Raw genomic sequence first — 14116 nt, forward strand, 5'->3', positions numbered from 1 at the left:
ATAACTGCACCCTCCTGGCCAAATCTGATCTGAGGGCGAACAGCATGCCGCGTGCACTCTGTCGGGGACAAGGAGCCTCTCCACGTGGTTGCGTTTTCTCCTATCTCTTTCTCTTCCATCACCGGCGCAAGGGACAATACGACCAAATTCTACCTTGGTTGGTCAATCACCACAGTAGTTGGGCTCCATCCCTTTGCACACCGACCTCGGACAGCGCCACGAGCGCCTCTTCCTCTGCAGCTGCTTAGGCCAGTACCACCACCGTGCTCCTTCTCTGGATGGAAGGGACGGAACGGGAAGCAACCCCTCCTCTGGATCTAGATCAAGCGAGGGTGGGAAAAGGAAAGGAAGATATGGATACCTACGAACAAAAAATCTGGATGGAGCAATCGTGGGAAGGATATATAGAGAAACTCGAAATACGAGGAGAGGAGTTTCCTTTTATTTCCTCCATGTGAAGGTGGGATGAAACGATGCAAACGTACCACCCGATCATCACCAACGATTATAGGAAAGTTGTGAATGTGATGCGGAATGACGACGCAAAACGTTATGAATATAGATTGATTAGATTACATAGTTACATTAGGAAAGCGTGGTGAGGGATTGATGATTTTTTTCCACTGTTATTTGCCCACCGGTTTTGCAGCGGAGATGAAAAAAATCGGTGGGGAGGCTAACGAGACGAAATGACAACGGACTCTCCCATTAGGAGTAGAGATTCAGAAGGTGGATGGTTTGCATTTGTTACGATAGTATAATTGTTGATTCCGTTGGCCTGCTAGTTTTCTATGACCTTGCATCTCCAAACTTTGAAGAATGCACCTGAGATGATCTTTTTGTGTCTTTGCCTTTTAACAATTGGATGGTACATTTTGGATGCATGAAAGCCAGCCATTCTTAGATTTTTAATTAGCCTCATATTTACATGTGTTACGATCAGATGGTAGACTTGACTTAGACTTGCAATGCGCTATACTGATGAATGACGTGCACTTGTTTATCTTGTTTTTGTAGGATTACTTGGAGACCTGGTGAGATGGATGGTGGTGCTGTCTTTTGCCGATGCCGATACATGATGATTCAAGGCCTGTGTCTTGAGAGCCTGATGGCCTTGTATCAACTTAATGCGCCTTTTGCGTATGCAGTATTCTGGAACTTTACACCTACTTGAACCTCCTTGAACCATTATTCTGGTTGTCGATTGCTTGTCACTTAAGATGGTTAATGATCAGGTTATGAACAGCATGGTAATTCGAAGTTGTAAGCCTTGTTGCTGCTGGTTTGGTGCATACTGTATTGCTGGGTTGATAACTTGATATCTGTCTAGTATTACAGCTGCTAGTTAATTCTTGTTTAGGATTTTTTTTGCCAACGATCTGCATGCATGGATCTTGTGTGGTTATTTTGCCTGCTGCTCCCTGGTGCTGTCTATCCTCAGCCTTGCAAATCAATGCAGCGAAAAAGCCCAAGCTGAGCCTAACTGCCTAAGCCTCGTATTGTGTAGCACTATCAAGCTGCGCTAGTCTGCTTCGACTCAAATCCACCCCCGTCGACTGATTTTCTCATATGATAGGTATGGTTGGCGGCTTATTGCAATGATCTCAGCATCATGTGCTAAGCATTCTTTTCAAAAGCGATGTTCAAGTGTTCAGTTCAATAAATATAATACATTCAGTTCAACGATCTTCATCCTCTGCGACATCACCGTTGACCTCGGACTTCACAGCCAATCCGTCAGAGAAAATTAAAAACATCGTACTCGTTAGTGTGAAGTCTGAGGTCAATCGTGATGTCGCAGAGGATGGATAGACAATCGTCCTTGAGGTGCTTCTCCTTGTTCAGAACTTGGAGGTTTTGGAATTTTTCCAAGCTCGAAGCAAGGGAGTACATGAGGCGCCAACGTTCATGAAACGGTAGCCTTGTGTGGAGATTTGAGTGCAGGAATGGCTTGAGGCCATTGTCGAGCATGCACATGTTGTATGTTGCTGTGGCATGGCCGATCTTACCATACCGGACCGTGGAGCCATTGGCCACCTTCTCCCTGACTCGCATGAACCCTTCAATCCTGAATATGTGGGAGCCTGTCGCTGCCTCACGGCTACAGTGGAGGCCGTGATATGTTGCCGGTTCTCACCGTGCAGGCCGCACAAGAGCCCAGGTGTTGATACTATGGGTGCGACCGAAGTAGGCTCAGCGATGTAGTGGACGGAGAGGTCACAAAGGATGGCCAAGCAGTCGTCCTTTAGGAACTCCTCCTTGTCCAGATCTTCAAGTTTCATGAATTTGCCCCAGCTTGGACTATTGCCCGTGAAGCGATCTTCCTCCGATGAGGTATAAGTGCATAATGGCTTCGAGGACTTGTTGAGTATGCTCATTGTGTACTTTGCAATGACGTCACCGGTCTTGGCATGGCTGTTGTGCTGGAGGAAGAGGGTGATATAACCGTCGTCCTATATTTGGCCACCGATGCTAAATGTGCATGACATGACCTTCTTGCCACTAGCCACCTTTTCCCTTACTTGCGTCAACTCTTCGATCATGAAGACATGGGAGGCGGTGGTAAGCTGCCGTCCAGGTGTTGAGTTTGAGACGATAGGCGCGACCGCATTGGTAATTCGGCAGCGACATGGCAAAGGATGGACAATCGGTCGTCCTTTAGGAGCTCTTTCTTGTCCAAGTCTTCGTGTTTCATGAACCCCAACCATTGTCATTATCAAAGTGGCGATCCCCTATTCCAGTGTAGGACGGCTTCAGGAACTTGTCGAGTATGGTCTTGGTGTACGCTGCCGTGGTGTCCCCGGTCTTGACGTGGGTGTCGTGCCGGAGAAAGAGAGATGGCCCTCTGACTCAGCCGTCTAGGCAACACACGACAGACAAGTCATGGCCACCGATGTTGAAGTGGTCTGACTTGACCTGCTCGCCATTGGCCACCTTCTCCCTGACTTGTGTGAACCCTTTGATCCAGAAGACGTTGTAGCGGACGGTGGAAGCCATGATCCGTTGACGGTTAGCGCCGCGCTGGGCGTTGACATGTGGTCGGCTGAGACAGATTGCCTAGGGCTTGCAGATCAGCACAGAGTACCTGTTTGTTTTCTCTCAAACCGGCGTGTATAGAACACACACACACACACACGCACACACGCACGCACGCACGCACGCACGCACGCACGCACACACACACACGATCTAATCCGGTTGCTGCCTGACAATTCCTATTTGGTATGCAGGGAGAACATATGAATTGATGGAGACTTATGATTCCTCGAAAAGGAGGGAATGAGGTCCATGAGGCCGCTTAAAAAAAAGAGAAAAAAGGAAGAAAAATGAGAGAAAAAGGGAGATATGGTGCACACTACTATCCTATTATCATACTTGTCCTTCAAAGTAGCACTGTGCATTCTATATAGTCTCCATGAATTTCACTTTCATATACTAGTGACATTTTTACATTATTAGAACTTGACTTGTCTATTCTGATAATGAGCTTCACGACGAAGCGAGGCGGTAGCGGCTCACAACATCACGCCGAGATGGAACTCGCACGCGGATTTGTAGATGGTTTAGGAGAGTTCCTATACGCCGTGTTCAGTGGCACCCTCTTCGTCGATGTCCAACTGCGAATCGCGCGACCACCCATGGCTCCCGCCGCTACGGGATAGGGTGCCCCAGTTGCCAGCCTGCTTATGGCGCCACGGCTCGACAGACTGGCCGCTGGAGTTGCCGGCCTCCACGTTGTGCCGGCCGTGCTTGCACAGCGGCGGCCACCACGTCCGCAACCTTCTCCCAACATGGTTGTGCTCGCTAGAGCTACGAGAAAATGCTGGCAGAGGGGAGGAGGAAAGCAGCAGAGGGGAAGAGGAACACGACGGATCTGATGTGAGACGGTAACCCTAAATCGCCGAACAGCCTCTTATACATATATGTTTTTTCTGCAGGCCCGGGGCGTGGAAAAGAAGAAGGCCCAAAACCTGATGGGCTGTCGAAACGGACGCACTTCGTGGGCCGGCCCACCATGCAGCACATGCGACAGCGAAAAATGTGTATATTGTGTAAAAAGCCTCCTAAAGTTGCTTAGGACAGGATTCGAACTCGCCCCATTTACCAAGAGAACAAGTTGACTAAACCACTAGGACAAGTAGGTGTTACTGACAAATTCCGGTGCGAAAAGTTTTAAAAAAAGGTAGCTGCGCTGTTTATTGCGCATAGATGGAAAAAGATGATATTCTCGGAAAAAGTATAAACACAATTTGAAACTTCATAGATTTCAAAAACAAATCACGAATTTTAAAAATTTCAGGTAATAAAAAAGGTGCAAGAATTAGAAAAAGTTCATCGATTTTGAAAAAAACAATTTTCAAAAAAGTTCACAAATTTGAAAATACTCATCAATTTCTCAAAACTTCATCAGTTTTGAGAAATTCCATCCATTTAAAAAAACATAATCATGAAAAAAGTTCACAAATTTGAAAATACTCATCAATTTCTCAAAACTTCATCAGTTTTGAGAAATTCCATCCATTTAAAAAAACATAATCATGAAAAAAGTTCATCAAATTGGAAAAAAAGTTCATTGATTTGAAAAAAGTTCATCGAATTCAAAAAAAAGTTCATCGATTTAAGAAAAAAGTCCATCGACTTAAAAAAAGTTCACTAATTTCGAAAAAAGTTCATCAAATTTCAAGAAAAGTTCATCAAATTTGAACAAATTCATCGGATTTGAGAAAGTTCACCGAATTTGAAAAAAGTTCATCAAACTTGGAATAAAGTTCATCCAATTTCAATGAAGTTCATAAATTTTGAAATAGGTTCAACGAATTTGAAAACAATTCACCGAATCTGAAAAAAGTTCATTGAATTTGAAAAACTTCATCGAAGTTGGAGAAAAGTTATTCAGGTTTGGAAAAGTTCATAGAAGTCGAAAAAAGTTCATCGAATTTGATTTTTATGAAATTAGGAAAAAACAAATTTCATTCAATTTGCTAAAGAAATCACGCATTTTTAAAAAAAGAAAAAGGAAAAGGAAAAAGAAAAACTAAAAATGAAAAAGTGAAAAGAAATAAGAGAGGAGTAAAAAGATGTAATTAATAACAGTTGGTTGGTTGGCAACCAGAATCCAAAATCTTCCCCGCCACCACGCTTATGCAGCCGCCTTTATGACTGTCAATTCAGACAAAAAACTATCAAAGATTTATTAATCATTATAGTTCCCACAAATACATAAATACGCACCAATCGTTTTATGATCGAAGTGATTGTGTACTCCAAGCATTCATAAATGGAATACTTTCTGTTGTAAGCAAACAAAGAAAGTCACTAATTATTTACTTTCATAACATGAGTCGATTCGATGGTATTCTGATGACCCAACATCTTAGTAAGTTTCACCCCGACTTAAAAGTGGATACTGTAATGCGAAATGGTATTATGTACGAGGTTGCTGTTTCTAGACGTGTTCAGGATGGTAGGAATAAATCACGCCTCTGTTTCAAAATGCGGTGTTCGTTGTTGATTCTCCCTGATTCATTAGCAAACTTAGCTAAACAATTGTGTTAGGAATAAGAAAGCGATGTTGGCGGAAGAAATACGAAGAAACCTATCACACTTTTGTAGTATAGACGCGGTGCACCTAATTTTATAGGCATCAGAATGGGTTTATCTTGGAAGATCTTGACTTCTCCGTGCCTTCTGCCTCCGACACATCATATCTCCTATGCTGACCTCGTACTTTTGATCACTTCTTCCTTACGAAATGTATCTATTACGAATTGTGTCTATTTAAGCTTTTTCTCGATTGATATTCATTTTTTCATCTATCTCATGAAATTTCCCTTCTATTAAGCGATAAAGAGCAATTGACGAAGTCAGCAGGAAGTTCGTCGGATGACGTATGGATCAAAGGAATCCTCCTATCTAGTGGGCCAAACCAAACTGATAATTTGAAGAGACTTGCAAAGATAACTGTCTGTGTCAAAACTGGCGGATCTCGGGTAGGGGGTCCCGAACTGTGTGTCTAAGGCGGATGGTAACAGGAGGCAGGGGACACGATGTTTTACCCAGGTTCAGGCCCTCTTGATGGAGGTAAAACCCTACGTCCTGCTTGATTATTCTTGATAATATGAGTAGTACAAGAGTAGATCTACCACGAGATCAGAGAGGCTAAACCCTAGAAGCTAGCCTATGGTATGATTGTATGTTGTCCTACGGACTAAAACCCTCCGGTTTATATAGACACTGGAGGAGGCTAGGGTTACACAAGGTCGGTTACAAAGGAGGAGATACGCATATCCGTATTGCCTAGCTTGCCTTCCACGCCAAGTAGAGTCCCATCCGGACACGGGACGAAGTCTTCAATCTCGTATCTTCATAGGCCAACAGTCCGGCCAAAGGATATAGTCCGGCTGTCCGGAGACCTCCTAATCCAGGACTCCCTTAGTAGCCCCTGAACTAGGCTTCAATGACGATGAGTCCGGTGCGCAGTGTTGTCTTCGGCATTGCAAGGCGGGTTCCTCCTCCGAATACACCACGGAAGAGTTTGAATACAAGGATAGTGTCCGACTCTGCAAAATAAGTTCCACATACCATCATAGAGAGAATAATATTTCCACAAATCTAATCCGCTGACATGTTTTGGCAGCATGACATCACACCACGGCCTGGTAATTATTTGAACCATTTTTCTTTAACCAGCCCCGCACATAAAGCGAGGTGATTTCTTGACACGTCTTGTCAAAGCAGAGATCGCGTTCTCCTTATCACGGGATTCTCATCAATACGAACGTGGGTAACCCAACCGTGCCTGTTGGTATGACTCCTAAATATTAGGTAAGTCTCGAACGACCACGAGGAGGACGCGTGATATTCCTCCCCTTTATAAAGGGACAAGGCTTTTTCTTTTTTCCCTCTCGTGCTCAATCGAATCCTTCCCCCGCCTCGAGTTCTAACACCCAGAGCCCAGGTCAGGTGCTTTGGACCTTCAATCATGTCCGGATCCAGCCTTCAAGGCCAGTGGATGCCTTCCTCTGTCACGGAGGAGGACATCAATAAGTTGAGGGAGGCTACATATCTGACCGCCGGAATTTTGCATAGGCGGCCCGCTCGAGGGCAGGTCGTCCCTACTCCTGAACCCAACGAGAGCGTTGTGTTCGTCTCCCACTTCCTCTGAGGACTAGGCTTCGCTCTAGATCCCTTTGTTAGGGGTCTTATGTTCTATTACGGGATGTATTTTCACGATCTGGCCCCGGATTGCCTTCTTCACATCTCGTCATTTATTATCGTTTGTGAGGCCGTCCTCCGCATTACCCCTCACTTCGGCCTGTGGCTCAAGACCTTCGATGTGAAGCCGAAGATGGTCGAGGGGCAGTACGCAACGTGCGGAGGTGCTGTAATAAGCAAAATTGCTGACGCTCCATGGCCAAAGGGTTCCTTTCCAGAGGTGTCCGGATTGTGGCAACAGGAGTGGTTTTACGTCATAGCTCCTCGAAGTGCCAAGTGGGTAGCTGCCCCCACCTTTCGTTCGGGCCCTCCACCACAACTGATGTCATGGATCAGCAGAGGGCTGAGCTGGGGTCCAGCCAAGGACGTGCCATTGCTGCAGAGCCGTATCCGAGATCTCTTCAAGGGAGATTTCAGTCTGGTTATGGTAATGCAAGTTATGCTGGTTCGTCGAATCCAGCCTTGCAAACGCCGACCCCTCCGCATGTGGGAATTCAACCCGAAAGGACCGCGCGCCATTCAGAATTTCCTTGGCATGACGCACGAGGAGATGTACAAATCGTTCTTCGGACCCCAAATAGAGTGTCCGGACACTATCGAGGACGTGGGCCTGAGCTACAACCGCCCCGTTGACCAAGTAAGTAATCCCATGGCCGAACACATTGTCCTTTTATTTATCATAACATCATTCTAAAGAATCGCTCTTTGACCAGGACTGGATAACAAAGGCGAAGATGATCCGGTGTTCGGTCCCCCTTCCCGAAGGCTTGGACAATCCGGTGCTGGAAAAGATGCTCGAGTTAGCACCTTGTCTAGTGCCCTCAAAGGAAGATGAAGGGGGGGGGGAATAAAGAGGGCGAAAGCGGGCCTCCATTGCTACCTATTCCAATCGAGGGAATGAGTGCCTCTGCGAGGGAGGATAACCAAGGGGAAGAATCTGACATTCTCTCTCCCCGGGGAAGGAAGAGGACTACCTTTGAAGATCCGAAAACTAAGGATTCCAAACGGGAGAAGAAATCTCCGCCAGAGGGTCCTGCCTCGGAGGGTATTCTTGCCGCACAATGTCCGCGCGGGGATCAGCCCTCTACCGAGCTGTAAGTAATCAAAAAGTACTTAATAGTGAAGATATCCTACCTTACTTCCGAAGGCAATAACCGATGCTTGTAAATTGTAGTCCGGATTGCAGCCCTTCTCGACAGAGTTCATCTTCGGGGGATCTTCTTTCGGAGATGATGGAGAGCGAAACGCCTCCCCCGGACTCCCCAGCTCAAGAAGCGGGTGACCTTGAAGTGTTGTCGCGAAGGGTATCTCCGGATCCAATATCGCCAGAGGATAACCCTTTGGCTGCCCGGCATCCCCAGTATCCGGCTCCTGAGGAGAGCGACAACAAGGGTCCGTACTGTGTGCGGTCGGACGCACTGAAGGATCTTCTGGGGAAAGCTGTCGTCTCAGAAGCGCATCGTACGCTAATGGGTATGGTAATTTAAAGTATTTCATCCGCCGAAAGCGGTTTGCACGAAGCTTTTATGAGTCTGCTGAAAAGCTTTGAGGTACGTAAAATAATGTATGCCTTTAATAGTACCGCATACGTTAGGTATGCTCATGCAGATAGTAGCCCCTGAGACTCTGGTTGTCATCGAAAACGGCGGCAAACAGAGGATCATAGTCCCAGGTAATAACCAGACCGCCTTTATGTGCAGGTGGTTGAAGCTCCAGTGGCTAGCCGAACTGATGGGTTTGCCAAACAAAAGCGGCAACTAGATGCGGCAGATGCCGACATCGTGCTTGTTAACAAGCGGCTTGACGAGGCACATGGTGAGTGATTTTTCTGGTGATCATCACATAATAAGTGTAGCATGATGCCAATATCTTTAATATGTTGTGACTGCAGATGGAGCTGCCATCGTGGAGATCCTTCGGGCGGAGCTTGCCCGAGCAATGGAGCAAGCAAGGAGTAGTAATGTAGCCGCTTTACGGGCGGCCGAAGAGTTAAGGGCCGAACAGGCCGCTCATTGCGAGAGCAAAGAAATAATAGCCAAGATGGCTGTAGAGTTAAAAGATGCTGATGACCGTTACCGGCTTCTTGAAGAAGAAAACCGGGCGAAGACGATGGACCTGGAAAAGGCCCGGGTGGCTGTCAAGGAAGCCCGCTCCAAAATTAGAGCGACGAAGGAGGAGCTGCATCAAGCTGCGGATATTGTATCTGGGAAGCCCTTCTTATTGCGGACTAAGCTCGGGGATCCGAAGTATGCACCTCTGGACCGGCTATGGAGTTCTGCGGACGCCTACATGGATTTGGCTGCCAGTGCTGCTGATGCAGCGGAGTACTTCAAGGATCGGAAAGATCACGAAGTGGAAAAACTGTTTTGGTCACAGTTTCATGCTCCAGCCCGTCCGCTGCTGTTGAATGAGCAAATGGCCGAGTGGGCCGAGCTCCATAGATTATGCGGACTTGCTATGAGGTCCTTTGTGGATCATTTGTGGCCGGGAGGGCCAAGGCTGAATAACTACTTTAGCTTAGTGCAACAGTTCCTTGGTGATGTGCCACGCATCGATGCTGTAAAGAGGTCAGCGTGCATAGAAGGCTCATGGATGGCCCTTGCCCGTGTCAAAACATACTGGGCGGAGATGGATGCCACCACTGTTCCGGCATAGGGTTCGGCCATAGGCCGAGTGCCTGCCGAGCACTACTTTGAAGAAGTTCTTGAAGGCGCTCGTTCGATAGAGGCTCAGTGCTCAAAGAATATTATATTTGAGTGGCATGTATTCCCACTGTAAAAACAATGTTTTATTGAGTTTATCAAGGCTGTATTTATACTTTTGCCTGAAAGTACTATGATGCCTCCTGTGCGGCCGTTTACGTATATATGTATATAACCTGAAAGATGACAGTCGTCGGCTTTAGCCCCCACGCATATAATGCGGGGGTGTTCGTAGAAGACGCATGTTCACACTTGATCCAACGTCTTGGTCCATTAAGGAGGTGATAGCGCAGCGAACTAGGCAACCAGACTATAATGCTTTAACACTTTCACTTAGCCAGAGAAGTTTGACAGTGGGCCTTCTATATAGCCCCTGGTGGCTCCGCACTCATCCGAATTCGGGGTGCGTACATGCCTGGCCAGGAAACGGCCCTTCGTTAAGGCAGAGGAATCCCGAAGATTCCGCTAGGTCATCGAGTGGTGACCAGTCTCACGCTATATCATGACAGTCAGTTTTCGGCTTTCTCTACTAAGGTGCTCATCCGGATGAACCAGGGCACAATCGCAGTAGTTCTCCTGGCGCCGCCTTAGCTGATAGAGCGGAACGTAAGGCAACAAAACACAGGAGCCGGGAAAACCCAACATTTGACCAAAGACATGATTCGGAGCTGATGCATATAAGGCCAAACTCGCGACGCCAAACACTCCCTAAGGTATTCGGTCTTTATGGTGTAAACCGGGCTTAAGTAGTGCCATTTGTAATAAGCCCCTAGTGTCTAGGTACGTGCAGTATTCTGACGTGGACACATGCCAATACATCAACATCCTTCTCAATCGTACTGAGAATCCGGGGGATGTGTATCAGCAAGAGATAGTAAAAAAAGGTTTATGCAGGGTCTTAATCTAAAAAGAATCCTTGGAACGGGTCCCTGCTGCACGTCTGCGCCTGTGTCTCCATTGTGCCGTATCTTGGACGGGTGCAGCATGATGGTCATCTATAAAAGAGAGGAACTTAGTTGAAAAGTTGTCATGCAAAAAGGTAGGTTATACTAAAGAAACCATGTACAGTTCAAGATGAGTAAAGTTGAGCCTAATTGCCACTTGTTTGCGCGCGTTGAGCCCCTTGTGTTGTAATAGGGGTATAGCCATCAAACCTGTATCAATTACATATAGATGCGCCAGACTCGTCTAACCGCGTCCGTGGTCTTAACGACCTGTCAGGTGCTTTAGTTGGTGAGGCCGATTAGTGGGAGGATGCCAAGGCAGCCGCACGGTCTTTCGCGCGCAAGGAGCGCTCCATATTTCCATTTACTGTAATGATGCCACATGGACCGGGCATCTTAAGCATGAGAGAAGCGTAATGCGGTATTGCGTTAAAGCGAGCGAAATCTTCGCGTCCAAGTAGTGCTTGATAGCCACTTTGGAACGGAGCGATGTGGAAGGTTAACTTTTCGCTGCGGAAGTTATCGGGAAAGCCGAATATAACCTCTAGTAGCAGGGAGCCCGTGCAATGGGCTTCTGGGCCTGGCGTTACTCCTTTAAAGGTAGTATTGCTATGGCTGATTTTTGTTGGGTCTATCCCCATTTTGTGGACTGTGTCCTGATATATCAGGTTTAAACTGCTGCCGCCGTCCATCAGGACTCGTGCGAAGTGGTATCCGTCAATTATTGGGTCTAATACCAAGGCAGCCCATCCTGCACGTCGGATACTTGCCGAGTAATCCTGATGGTCAAAGGTGATCAGTTGGGATGACCAGTGGCAGAACTCCGCGGTGATAGGCCCTGGGGCATGTGTCTCTAGGAGTGCTGCTTTGTTTCTCCCCTTTGTCACGTGTAACACGTTTACTGTTTTGACTTTTGGTGGGAATTTCTTTTGTTCCCCAGTGCTTTGCTTGCGAGGCTCGTTGAGGGAGTCCTGGATTAGGGGGTCTCTGGAGAGCCGGACTATATCCTTTGGCCGGACTGTTGGACTATGAAGATACGAGATTGAAGACTTCGTCCCGTGTTCGGATGGGACTCTACTTGGCGTGGAAGGCAAGCTAGGCAATACGGATATGCATATCTCCTCCTTTGTAACCGACCTTGTGTAACCCTAGCCTCCTCCGGTGTCTATATAAACCGAAGGGTTTTAGTCCGTAGGACAACATACAATCATACCATAGGCTAGCTTCTAGGGTTTAGCCTCTCTGATCTCGTGGTAGATCTACTCTTGTACTACTCATATTATCAAGAACAATCAAGCAGGACGTAGGCTTTTACCTCCATCAAGAGGGCCCGAACCTAGGTAAAACATCGTGTCCCATGCCTCCTGTTACCATCCGCCTTAGACACACAGTTCGGGACCCCCTACCCGAGATCCGCCGGTTTTAACACTGACATTGGTGCTTTCATTGAGAGTTCCTCTATGTCGTCACCGTTAGGCTTGATGGCTCCTCCGATCATCGGTAGCAATGCAGTCCAGGGTGAGACTTTTCTCCCCGGACAGATCTTTGTATTCGGTGGCTTCGCACTGCGGGCCAACTCGCTTGGCCATCTGGAGCAGATCGAGAGTTACGCCCCTGGCCACCAGGTCAGGTTTGGAAGCTTAAACTACATGGTCGACATCCGCGGAGACTTGATCTTAGACGCATTCGAGCCCCTGCCAAGTGCGCCGCACGGTCACGATGAGCATGATTTAGCTCTACCATCGGACAGTGTTCAGGAGACTGCACTGGCAACCGCTCCGACCTTCAATTCGGAGCCAATTGCGCCATCCATTGGCAGGTGGATAGACCCCGCCATGGAGGCTGCATTCTCAACAACGATCAAGCCAAATATCAACCTTACCCTTCACGAGAGCCGTGACACCAAATTGCTAGATTCTTCCCCGGCCACGGACTCCGAACCGCCTGCGCCCGTGCCTATCGAATCCGACTGGGCACCGATCATGGAGTTTACCTCCGCGGATATCTTTTAGCACTCGCCCTTCGGCGACATACTGAACTCACTAAGGTCTCTCTCCCTGTTAGGAGAGTCCTGGCCGAACTATGTTTGGCAGGATTGGGATGCGGATGACGAAGAAATTCACCGCCGACCCACCACCCACTTAGTAGCCATTGTCGACAATTTAACCGACATGCTCGACTTCAACTCCGAAGACATCGACGGTATGGACGACGATGCAGGAGACGAACAGGAACCATTGCCCATAGGGCTCTGGATGCCCACGTCATCACATGATGTATACATGGTGGACACACCCAAAGAAAGCGACAACGAGGAACGGAAGGACGCAGTGAAGGATCGATCCCTCGAGAAGCAGTCAAAGCGGCGGCGTAATCGCCGCTCCAAATCCCGCCTCGGCAGAAACAGAGATCATATAGACCCAACGATAGAGCAGGATGAACCAGCGGACGACGAACACGGCATTGGACCACCGTCCGATCACGGCAACACGGAGAATCAAACCAAACAACCCGACTCCGTCGAAGATAACAGTCCGGACGACATCACACCGGACAGGCACCCGGAGCAACAGAATGCCCATCAAAGGCTTGTTGCCAATGTGAGGAGTCTGAAAAAGCAGAAGCAAGGGCTCAAGGCTGCACAAGACACACTCAGAATCAGATGGAGTGAAGTTCTCAACACTGCAGCGAAGTACGGCGGTAATCGCCACACCAAGAGCTACCCGAAGCGAAAGTTGCTACCTGAATTTGACGAGGAGGCCTTAGATCCCCCGCAATTAAAAACAAAATGGCCATCCGGTCGGATAGATGACCTCATGGCCAACATAGAGCAGCAAACGACGCCGCACATAAGCCAGTACGCGATCCATCTACAGGCCACGCAAGCGCGCTCTAGCATGCAATGCAACACAACAAACATCCCAACACCACGGTACACCCAAATACAGGGGTGCCGCACACCCCCTATGTTTCACCGATGAGGTGCTGGACCATGAATTTCTAGAGGGATTCAAACCCGTAAACATAGAGGCGTACGACGGAACGACAGACCTTGGGGTCTGGATTGAGGACTACATCCTCCATATCCACATGGCACGAGGAGATGATCTCATGCCATCAAGTACTTACCCCTCAAGCTCAAAGGGCCAGCTCGGCACTGGCTTAAAAGCCTCCCTGAAAACTCCATTGGAAGCTGGGAAGAGCTCGAAGACGCTTTTCGGGCAAATTTTCAAGGGACTTATGTCCGACCACCGG

The 14116-nt window shown here is 47.8% G+C and overlaps 1 protein-coding gene across 1 annotated transcript in view; it reads left to right on the forward strand.

Moving 5' to 3' along the window:
* The window catches only part of LOC119332938, a 6855-nt gene extending 5557 nt beyond the window's left edge, over positions 1-1298 (forward strand). Inside the window, exon 3 of the mRNA XM_037606019.1 lies at positions 1018-1298. The gene's annotated coding sequence lies outside the window, so the exon portion shown is untranslated. The remainder of the gene's footprint in view (positions 1-1017) is intronic.
* Positions 1299-14116: the final 12818 nt, after the last annotated feature.

Source organism: Triticum dicoccoides, chromosome 7A (genome assembly GCF_002162155.2).
Source record: "Triticum dicoccoides isolate Atlit2015 ecotype Zavitan chromosome 7A, WEW_v2.0, whole genome shotgun sequence".
NCBI classification, from domain to species: domain Eukaryota; kingdom Viridiplantae; phylum Streptophyta; class Magnoliopsida; order Poales; family Poaceae; genus Triticum; species Triticum dicoccoides.